We start from the raw sequence: 11,440 nt of genomic DNA, 5'->3' as shown, positions 1-11,440 counted from the left end.
GAGTGGTAGGTCTAGGCCAACATTTCACGGCCTCAATCTTCTGAGTGTCCACCTTTATCCCTTCATCTGATACAATATGCCCCAAGAATGCTATAGACTTCAACCAGAACTCACATTTAGAAAACTTAGCATACAACTTACGATCGCGGAGGGTTTGGAGTACCGCTCGTAGGTGGTCTGCATGCTCATCCTCTGAACGGGAATAAACCGAAATATCATCAATAAATACTATCACGAACAGATCTAAAAATGGTCGGAATAGGCTATTCATCAAGTCCATAAATACAGTGGGTGCACTAGTCAACCCGAAGGACATGACAAGGAACTTGAAGTGGCCATATCGGGTCCTGAAGGCTGTCTTCGGAATATCTTTTTCCCGAACTCTGACTTGGTGGTACCCCAACCTCAAATCTATCTTTGAAAAGCATCTAGCCCCCTGCAACTGATCAAACAAGTCATCGATCCTTGGAAGTGGATACTTATTCTTAATAGTTACCTTGTTCAGCTGCCTATAATCGATACACATCCCCAGCGAGCCGTCTTTCTTCCGCACAAATAGTACTGGTGCACCCCAAGGTGAGGTACTGGTCCTGATGTAACCTTTCTCCAACAAATCTTTTAACTGCTCCTTCAACTCCTTCAATTCTCCAGGTGCCATTCTATTCGGAGGGACGGATATTGGTTGAGTTCCAGGAAGCAAATCGATGCTAAAATCAATCTCTCGCTCTGGAGGAATACCTGGAAGCTCATCTGGAAACACATCTGCATACTCTTTGACTACGGGAATAGACTGAAGTGTAGGTATCTCAGCATCTGCATCTCTAACTCGCACAATATGATAAATGCACCCTTTTGCAATCATTTTCCTCGCCTTCAGATAGGAAATAAACCTACCTCTGGGTGTTGGTGTATTACCTACCCATTCAAGGACTGGCTCACCCGGAAAATGAAATCTAGTTGCCTTTGCTCGGCAATCAACTGTGGCATAGCAAGCTGCCAACCAGTCCATGCCCATGATAGCATCAAAATCCATCATCTCTAGCTCAACTAGGTCAGCTGAGGTCTGATGACTACAAATTGTCACCGTACAACCTCGGTAAACCCGTCTAGCAATAATCGATTCTCCGACCGGTGTAGATACCACAAAAGGATCACTTAGTATTTCAGGTACTATACCAAACTTCCTCGCGACAAATGGGGTAATATACGATAAAGTAGATCCTTGGTCTATCAAAGCATAAGCATCGTGAGAGCAAATGGTTAATATACCTGTCACAACGTCTGGTGAAGACTCCTGGTCCTGTCGACCTGCTAAAGCATAGATACGGTTCTGATTACCACTTGAACTGGAACCTCTACCTCTGCCCCGACCTCTACCAGCCGAAGACTGAGACTCGCGCCCTGAAGGATGCACGGACATAGATGATCCTGTTGCTGAACTCGCTGGTTGTGCCATTCCCCCCGAATCTCTATTTGGGCGATCCCGCATCATATGCCCTGGACGCCCACATGTATAACAAGCATCAGAACCTGCTCGGCATTAGCCCAAGTGTCCTCTACCACAGATGTCACACCGTGGAGGAAATGACCATGTCTGCGCAGATCCTCGCTGTCGCTGCAAACCCGACGCCCATGAGCTCTCACCTGGTCCTGACTGAGTATAGCGGTCATACCTGTAACCCTGTAACTGAGGTGGCGGAGGCCTAGGTGGCCGTCTGAAGTACTGGGTCCTATAACTACCCTGATATTGCTCCTGAGACCTGGGAAATCTCATCCTCTTACCTTGCCCTTGCTCAGCCCTTTCTGTACCCTGCTGCCGATGCCTACCCCTTTTTATATTCTGGGCGAATGCCTGAATCCGGGAGATATCCATACTATCCTGCAATGCAGCGGTGGCACATGCCTCGGTTAACTCTAGGTCTAACCCTGCTATAAAGCTGTGAATCCTGTCCCGCATAGTAGCAACTGTGGATGGTGCATATCTGGCCAATGAGTCAAAACGGAGACTATACTCTCGAACACTCATATTACCCTGCTTGAGGGCTAGAAACTGATCGACTCGAGCCTGTCGGATCTCCTGTGGTAAGTACTGGTCAAGGAAGGCATCTGAAAAATTCTCCCAAATAGCTGGAGGTGCATCACGTCCCCTGGACCTCTCCCATCCCTCGTACCAAAGGATGGCTATATCTCAGAGTCAAAAAGCTGCTAGCTCAACTGCCTCTTTCTCCGTGGCATGCATAACACGAAAGATCCTGTGAAGCTGATCTATGAAATCCTGCGGGTCCTCCCTCTGATCTGTCCCCGTGAACTCTGGGGGACTCAAAGCAATAAACTCTCAGACCCTTGAACTCCCAGACCCCTCAGAAGTTCCTGCACTAGCTGATGCCCTAGCCTGTTGCTGGGTAGCTACCAACTGTGTCAACAAATGCACCGCACTCCTCAAGTCCTGATCTGATGGAAGTGGAGGGGGAACTGGATGTGCGGTTTCCCTAGGAATCTCCGTAGTTGGTGGAGGAGCCGGTAATGGCTGAGTAGGGGTCTCACCTTGAGCCTCAGACTGGGCCCCATCTACTGGGGGTACCCTGCTGGTCCCCTCACCTACTGCTGTATCTCTCCTCTGGCTAGCCGTAGTCTTCCTAGTCACCGTCATCTGTGCATGCAAACACCAACACATAAGTTTAATTCAAATTTCCTATAACTCAGTTCTGTAGCACGATTTAGATTTCAAAGAAGGGTAACCAACTCCTAAATGCCCTGTAGTGCCCTGCTTATATAATGTGGTGCACAACACATCTATAAACAAGACTCTACTAGACACGGCTTGTAGACTCCCTAGGATAGAACTGCTCTGATACCAAGTTTGTCACGCCCCGACCTGGAAGCGAGACTGGCACCCGGTGCCTCAACTAACCTAGTGTACCAAATTGAGACTAAGGGACTCTGAACACACAATATCATACTTTGGCCCTGGGGCCACCTTGCAAGACAATTTGCGAAGCAAAATATAAAATTGAATGGAAACTAGCGCTAACTAAACATCAATATAAAGCTAGGCTGAAAAGGCCGTCATAGCTACTACAGCTGACAAACCACCAAATTATACATACCAGGCCTACAAACCCAACATACTGCACTAACCAACAGGATATGTCTACAAGCCTCTACTGATAGATGTACTATGATCGGAACAGGGCCCCGACCTACCCATAACATATATACAGATATACATAAGATGTACACAAAAACTCTATACCTGGCAACTCCGAAAGACGTGGAGCTTACCGATCAGGCTGAACTCTGGAAACACCTACTGAGGAGGTATACCCGTCTGTCTATCTGAACCTGCATGCATGAAATGCAGCGTCCCCAGAAAAGGGACGTCAGTACAAAATAATGTACCGAGTATATAAGGTGATAACATAACTGAAAGTTGAAACTGAACTGATAATATAATAACTGAAAGTAATTGGGAGTCAAAGATGATCTGGAGATATACTTACCTGTTGATACTGACTCAACTCCTTCAATATAGTAAGTAAAATAATTATCCGGCCTTATCAGGCTCGGTATATATAACTACTCTGCCGTAGTAGGCTCGCTCATAGGCGCTCGGCCACAGTAGGCTCGGTATATAACTTTCCATCTGATCAGAGGTTGCCCAATAGGGGCCTGCCCATCGATTATAGCTCGATGGTAATGAAAATACTGTAATACTGTATATATAGGCTTGCTGCTCTCTTGACTGGAAGAAGACAATACTATATTGAATATAGAATCTCGATAAGGAATAATATTGTAACTTATGAGACTAGAATAGTGTGAATAAATTCATGAATATGAACTTCTCTTTTTGTCTCATTACTAACACATGTAGCTACGAGATCATGCCAAAATGAAGGAAGGCTTAGCCTTAACATACCTTATCACAATCTTTGTAATAACCAAGTTGAACTCACCTCTTCGCACCTTAATCTACAAGAATGATAATAATACTATCGTTAAGTTACGAAAGGTACAACTATCGCACAACGAACGACAAACTTATTTTGTATTAAAACGGGCAGCATCTCCCCTATAATCCTTACTTCCTCCAAATTCAAGATAACACCAACAATACAAGAACAGAACAATAACAACATATATACATCATTTTCCAGCCCTATATACACCATCAAATACTACAAAACAGCCCAACACACCCCAATCTCTTCATACACAAAACGACCACCGTAGTAGTGTCAAACGACCCGGAAATGTTATGACGAATGACCAGCCAATCACCCTACATTTATATGGTGTTTATAAACCCCCTTCCTCCTCCAAAACTCCATAAAACAGTAGTAAAACACGCAGCCCAACAGCAACACAAAACAGTCCACAAAACAGTCCGCTACAAGTGAATAACTCGAACTCACGGCTTCTGATCACCGTCCCGTGAGTTCTTACAAGTATAGAACGACTTACCATGAATTTTCAGAAGAAAAACTGGATGAAAGAGAGCAGTAAACTCACCTTATTTGTTGGATAACTCAGCTCCTATCTTGGTTCTTCAAACTCTAGGTTTTACCTCCAATTAGAACTTGAAAGGGAGAGAAAATCAATTAGGGTTTGTGGGAAATTTTTGGGAGGATTCTTTGCAGAGCTTATGTCTGGTTATTATGCTCTATTTTAAGTCTAATATATGAAGAAAATAGTCCCTTAAAAGGCCTCTTTGGACGACCCGAAATGGCCCATTTTTGGGCTTTCATTTAAGCAAGTAGGTGACACACCTACTTGTCACCTAGCAGCTTGCGCAGTATCGTACAAATGCCCATATCTTTCTACTCCAATGTCGTATTGACAAACGGTTTAATGCGTTGGAAAATAAACTCATAGATCTTTAATTTGATGGGTGGAACACCCCATAACTCTAAGTATATTGGGAGAAAATCGCAGTTACATTTGACCCAAAATTTCAGTAAAACTTATGAGTGTAACTTGTGATGACTTTCATCGACTTTTGTTCCACAACTCGCTTGACATTAAAACATAACACACGGATGTCATACGACTAATATAAATCATAACATAATCTCCTTATCATGTTAATCACCCTAGTCTCACCCCAAAGGTACATGATATAACATTCCCAACTTGTCGACTTTCGACGAAACATTATTTTATTTAATTGCTTTAGCTTCTGAACTGTCCAACCCTCTTTGTACTTGTTGTTCATGATCTTCAATATTTGTAACCTCAGAGGTAACATGATTAACTTACTTTATATACTTTTAAATATTATCTCATCTTTGGTCCTACATTAGTTTGCTTACGACGCATTTTTACGTATGAAAATATAGGGTGTAACATAGGCGTATATCCAGATTTGGATTTGGAGGTCCCTAGGTTGATTTGATGCATTTTGAAAGTTGAAAAGTTGAAGGTTTGGAATTTTGAGAGATTTGATCGGGAGTTGACTTTGTTAATATCGGGTTTGAATTTTGATTCTGGGAGTTGGTATAGCCCCGTTGTGTCATTTGGGACTTGCATGCAAAATTTAAGGTTATTTCGGGTTGATTTGATAGGATTCGGCGCGAGTTGTAGAAGTTGAAAGTTCATTAGTTCATTAGGCTTAAATTGATGTGCGATTCATGGTTCTGGTGTTGTTTGATGTTATTTGAGGCTTCGAGTGAGTTCTTATTATGTTTTGGAACTTGTTGGTATGTTCGGAAGGGGTCCCGGGGACCTCGGGTGTGTTTCGAATGGGCTGCGATCCATTTCTTCATGCTTTAGAGTTGCTGGTTTCTGGAGTGCCTGTTGTTCTTCGCGATCACGAAGACGTAGCCGCGATCGCAAAATTATTCTGGGAGCTCAGGGATTTTGTTCATCGTGGATGCGATTGTGGGCACACGTTCGCGATGCTTTAGCTGTCTGTTGTCCACATTCGCATCCCTATCTTCGCGTTCGCTTAATGGAGCTGGGGGGTGGTGGACTTTTACTCATCGCGTTCGCGGTAGTCAATACGTGTTCGCGAAGCCTATTGTCATTGTTCGTTGAGTTCGCGAGGTGTGTGTCGCAAACGCAAAGCTTTATTTTTACTAGGTAGCATTTTGTTCTTCGCCATCGCGAAGATTGTTCCGCGATCGCGTAAGAGAAATCACTGGGCAGAATATAAGTACTCTATTTCGAGGGCTTTTGATATTTTATCACTTTTTGAGATAGAGAGCTCGGATTTGGACGATTTTGGAGGGAACTTTCACGTGTTGGATTGGGGTAAGTGTTATTTACCCGGATTTGATTATATTTCTTAATTCCATCTTTGTTTTTATCATTAAATTAGTGATTTGAATTGGAGAAAATGAGAATTTTTGTAAAAACATTCAAAAATATAAAATGAGGATTTAAAGGACGATTTGATGTCGGGATTTGATAATTTTGGTATGGTTAGAATCCTATCGGAATAGGTGTTCAGATTTTGTAAATTTTGCCGGGTTCCGAGGTGTGGGCCTGGGTTGACTTTTTTAGTTTTCATTAAAGATCAAAGCTTTATTATCTAGAATTGTTTCCTATGGTTTTTATTTATGATACTGAGTTATTTTCGCTAGATTTGAGCCGTCCGGAGGTTTGTTTCACACGAAGAGGTCATTTTAGATTATTGATTTGGCTTCTTTGTGGTAAGTATCTTGCCTAACTTTGTGGGGGGGAGGGGAACTACCCCTTAGAATTTAAGTCGTTTGTGCTATTTGTTTTATGTGAAAGTTGTGTACGCGAGGTGACGAGTGCATACTCGGGCTTATATATGAAAATTGACTGGTTTAGACTCTTAGGCTTCTTTCATGTATTTATTTGGAATTGTTAGCTCATGTTATATCTTTTATTTGTCAAGTTTACTCTTATATGCTTTATTTGAAGTTGTTACCCCTTTTATCATTATGTGACTTCCTTTATTGTTGAGTTACTCTTAATTGGAATTGTTGTTACATGATATCCTTTTGTTGTCGGGTTATTCTAATGCATTTAGACGTAGTTTCTAGTTCGTGCCATCTCTTTCTTTGTTAGCCTATTTCATACACTAGAATCCAAAGTTTGCCATTTCATGAAAATACCTTCATTATCGAGTTTGTCCTTAAGAGATTAATTGAAGTTAAAGTTATTGAAAGTCATTAATCTATTTTAATTGAAGTTGTGTTTAAAGGGGGTGTTGTTCATAGTTGAGTTACTTTCCCGTTCATTTGGTTGTTATTGAGATTTTATACACATTGTGTTTTTAGTCATGGGCTATTTGTTGTGGAAATATTGATACTGTTGGTTATTTTGGAAAGGTTGTGGCCTATGGGCACTTTGTGGTACAAGTTGATATGTAGTTTTGTTGTGATGTTACCACATGTAAATTGTTGTGTGGATTGGTTGTTGTTATACGGAGCATAAGGATGGCATTTTACTATTGTTGTTATGTAGGGCATAAGGGTGGCATCTCACTGTTATTGATTGTGAGGAGCGATACGGGTGGCTATTGTGTTATTATCCTAGCGGAGCGATAAGGGTGGCTATTATGCAGGGTGACGCAAGTGGCTAATGATATTGTCAGGTGGAGTGATAAGGGTGGCTATCGGAGAGATAAGGGTGGCAATGTCAGGGATGATGTGTGATGGCCTAGGGGCATTATGTTGATGATATTCGTGTGATGGTGTGATTCTACTTGTGCATGTCATACACCTTACGTGACTTGTTGTGTTACTTTCAATAAGCTACTCGATGTCTTTGATATTACTTGTTGACTTGGGCTATAATAGTACACTCGCACAAGCATACATCGTAGCATGCAACTTATACTAGTTCAGGAGTACGAAACTTAACATTTATTGATCATGCCCATGTATTCTTGTATTATCTGCTTTCATGTTGATATTGAGCATGTGACAATGCCGGGCGGATTGTGATATTGCGCATGTGACCATGTCGGGCGGATTGTGACAGTGAGTCTGTGACCACGCCAGGCGAATTTTGATTGTGAGCCTATGATCATGCCGGGCGGATTGAGATATTGGCACGTGAGTTATCTGTGCGGTTGTGATTAGAAATGTGGGCACAAGGTGCCATGAGGGTCGAGACCCGAGACTTGTGATTATGAGACGAGGTATCTCAGAGTAATTTTTTTGCGAAACTTGAGTTAGAACGGCTTGATTAATTGGTTGTTATTTTTTTCCTTATTTGGTTTCAATGGTCCTTTCACGGTGTTCTTATTACTTTACTGTTTACATCATATGTTGATTCTTGTTGCCATTTACTGATTCCTGATTTCATTATTAGCTTTATACTTCTATACTACATATATTATTTTCACTAGTAGGTGTCTTGACTTGTACCTCGTCACTACTCCATTGAGGTTAGTCTTGATACTTACTGGGTACCGATCGTAGTGTACTCATATTATACTTCTGCACATTTTTGTGCAGATCCAGGTATTGGAGATATCAGACTCAGGCAGAGTTAGCTTATTGATCGCGAGGATTCAAGGTAGAGCTGCTTGGTTGTCGCAGTCCCTTGGAGTCCCTTCCTTTCATTGTACTGTCAGCTTGTTATTTGAACAATATTTTATTTCGATCTTTGAGATCTTTGCATGTATTCAGTTAGAGTTCGTGAATCTATATTACCTAGTCTTGGGAGGGTGTTATGATTATTGCCATGTAGGCTTATTTCGATTTTGTTTCGGTATTCATATTAAACTATATTTTAAATTATCATTGCTAAATTGGCTTAATTATTGTAAGTACTTGACTTACCTAGTCTTAGAGACTATGTGCCATCACGATACCTAAGGCGGGATTTTGGGTCATGACAAACTCGGAAGTGGACTGTTAACCCTTATACTTAGTAACAAGTGGAGTGTTAATCTATGTGTAGACTTCCATTAAGTGTATACAGGACTAAATATATGAATACAGTTAAGAATCATCATAAGTATGAACCTGCTAGTAGGATTAGTGAGGTTAACACACATGATATCTCCTCTGCTCCTTTGAACCATATGACTTATTTGTTTTGAGTTCTTGTATTGGCATGTTGGTGTTCTCATTACTTTCCAGCACCTGTGACTGATTTTATTGAGCACTATCAAGCTTGATAAAGTACATGATAGTGTATTACATTCTTGTATATGAACTATAATCTCTTTTGGTGTTATCTGCAGTATGAACAAGTATTTACAAGAAATATACATCTCTTTGTATGTTGTCATTAATGTTGTATTGGAATTTACACTGAGTGCCTCATAAGTACTTAAACTTGTAGGGAAGAGTAAGTGTAAGTAGTTAGGGGTATTTGGGAGTAGAATTTAGTTATTGGTTGAGATATTCTCCCTGACAAGAGCACTGCTCGGAGTCCTTGAGACTCTTATGAACTTTGAAGTGCCAGGGATCAAAGGGTATCTCGGCCATGAATAAAATTTTACCCTAAGCTTTTAATTATTGACATTTGCTAATCTCGTTAGGTTTAGTGTTAAATGAAAACAAAGGGTTTCACTGTAAATTGCTTTACTCTGTGTGACTTCACATTAATTTGCATTCCTAATTGTTACTGATTGTTATAGTTTTGACTTGGGCCCATATTGGTGTTACTTATGTTTAAATATTATAATGGTCCATATATCTAATAACCTTCTCCCCTTTTTTACGCATGTGTCTGAATTGGGCATGCCGAGTTCTCAAAGAACTCAGGCCCAAATGCTTGCCTGAAACTTAATGTCGTCTGAAGCTGCCGATATTCACTCACTGTCTCCTGGGTCTAATTCCTCTCAGGCACAAACCATGAGTACATTTCCTTTTCTCTATTGCTCTTATAAGTGTGATACTATTCTTATATGTATCAACACTGACGATATTGATTGAATATTTTGCTTTATTCCTTTGTGTTATAGTAATAACCTAGGCAAGCCTTAAAGATGTAGGTAAAACAAAGATATTGCAACTTAGTAATAATTAATTATTAATCGCTTATTTTATTCAACTTCCATCATTATTCTTGCTAACAAATTTTCATGAAGTTTTGAAACTAAGACAGATTTGCAAAGTCAACCGTCTCTCTTTCTAAAACAAGAAGGAAACTAGAAAACTCAGAAAATGATTTCACAAGTGGGTTATTTCTGCAAATCAAACAAACACTGTTGTAATTAAAAGATCTTCAAACGATTTCTTCAAATTCGAATATGAGGTTTGAAATCAAATTTCCAAGGTATATCTAAACCCTTTTTTTTTTATAAATGGTTCTTACTTTATACGAATAGCCACCTTGTTCAAAATCAAATGTTTAAAAACATAACCTCATTTTACTAGTAAAGTAAGTATTATAAACCTCCTTTTTTCTAAACATTCTTTTAACAAACATTTTTAAAGACTTTTCTCTCAAATAAAACCTACACCTTTTCAAAGCATATACATCACTTCTCTTTTAAAATTTATAGGTTTTAAAACGTAACATAAGGTAAGCCGCACATCTTTAAACACTAACTAAGTAAGATATAGACATCTAAATTCCCTGAACCTAGTCTAAGTCCTATGGAGCTACATTAGATAGATTCTAGGGGGTGCCTAACACCTTCCCCTTAGAAGAATAAGAACCCTTACCCAAATCTCACTGGTTAGCAGACTAATAGGATAATGATCTTAACCATTAAATAGGTACCCTAGTATACCTTTAAATATTAGGTGGCGACTCTCATTTATTATCAACAGGGAAACCACTTGTTGAATCTTGTTTTGACTCGTACAAAATAGGGTACAATACCTAGGAGCGTGATTTATGGCTCGATGAGTGGTTGGATGGCTATGTGATGAGTATGTTGTGACTGCGGAATGTGTTTAGATGGTTTGGATATGGCAGGAAGAGTTTGCTTGGGATGTGGAAAAGACTATTGGGTGCTTGATTTATGTCTTGATGTGTTGTACGGTCTCGAGTTATGAGCGTGTTAAGAGATCTTTCATGTTGTTCAAGTGCAGAGTGAAATAGATTCTTATCTTGTTGACGAGTTTAGACTCGTGAAGATTTAGTGAATGCATAGTGGTTGAGACTATGGTATGGCGTAAGAAGGTGCCAATTTGAGGCTAAGCAGGTGGATTATCTCCTGCGGGATGTGTTGAGGTTGTATGATCCCTATGATGTTTCTGTGAAGAGGTTTCTCTTACAGGTGAGTTATATGTGTTGAAATTTGAGTTTGGATCGGTTAAGAAAGTTGACTTGACTGTCACGAGGATGAATGCGAGCTTCGAAAATGATTTGAGGTATTTTAGGGTTGTGTTACATAAGCTAATGAAGGATTTAGTTAAATCTCAGTGTGGGATTATGGCAATAATAGAGTATGTGTATTGTGAGTTATCAAATGTTTTGTTCTATGGCTTTGGGCCAAGTGAGGGAGTCTGCTATCAACGATTTGATTGCATTGTTATATGTTGTATTGGTTTTGGTT

Source organism: Nicotiana tabacum, chromosome 4 (genome assembly GCF_000715075.1).
Source record: "Nicotiana tabacum cultivar K326 chromosome 4, ASM71507v2, whole genome shotgun sequence".
Lineage (NCBI taxonomy): Eukaryota > Viridiplantae > Streptophyta > Magnoliopsida > Solanales > Solanaceae > Nicotiana > Nicotiana tabacum.
Note: the sequence above shows the minus strand (reverse complement) of the source record.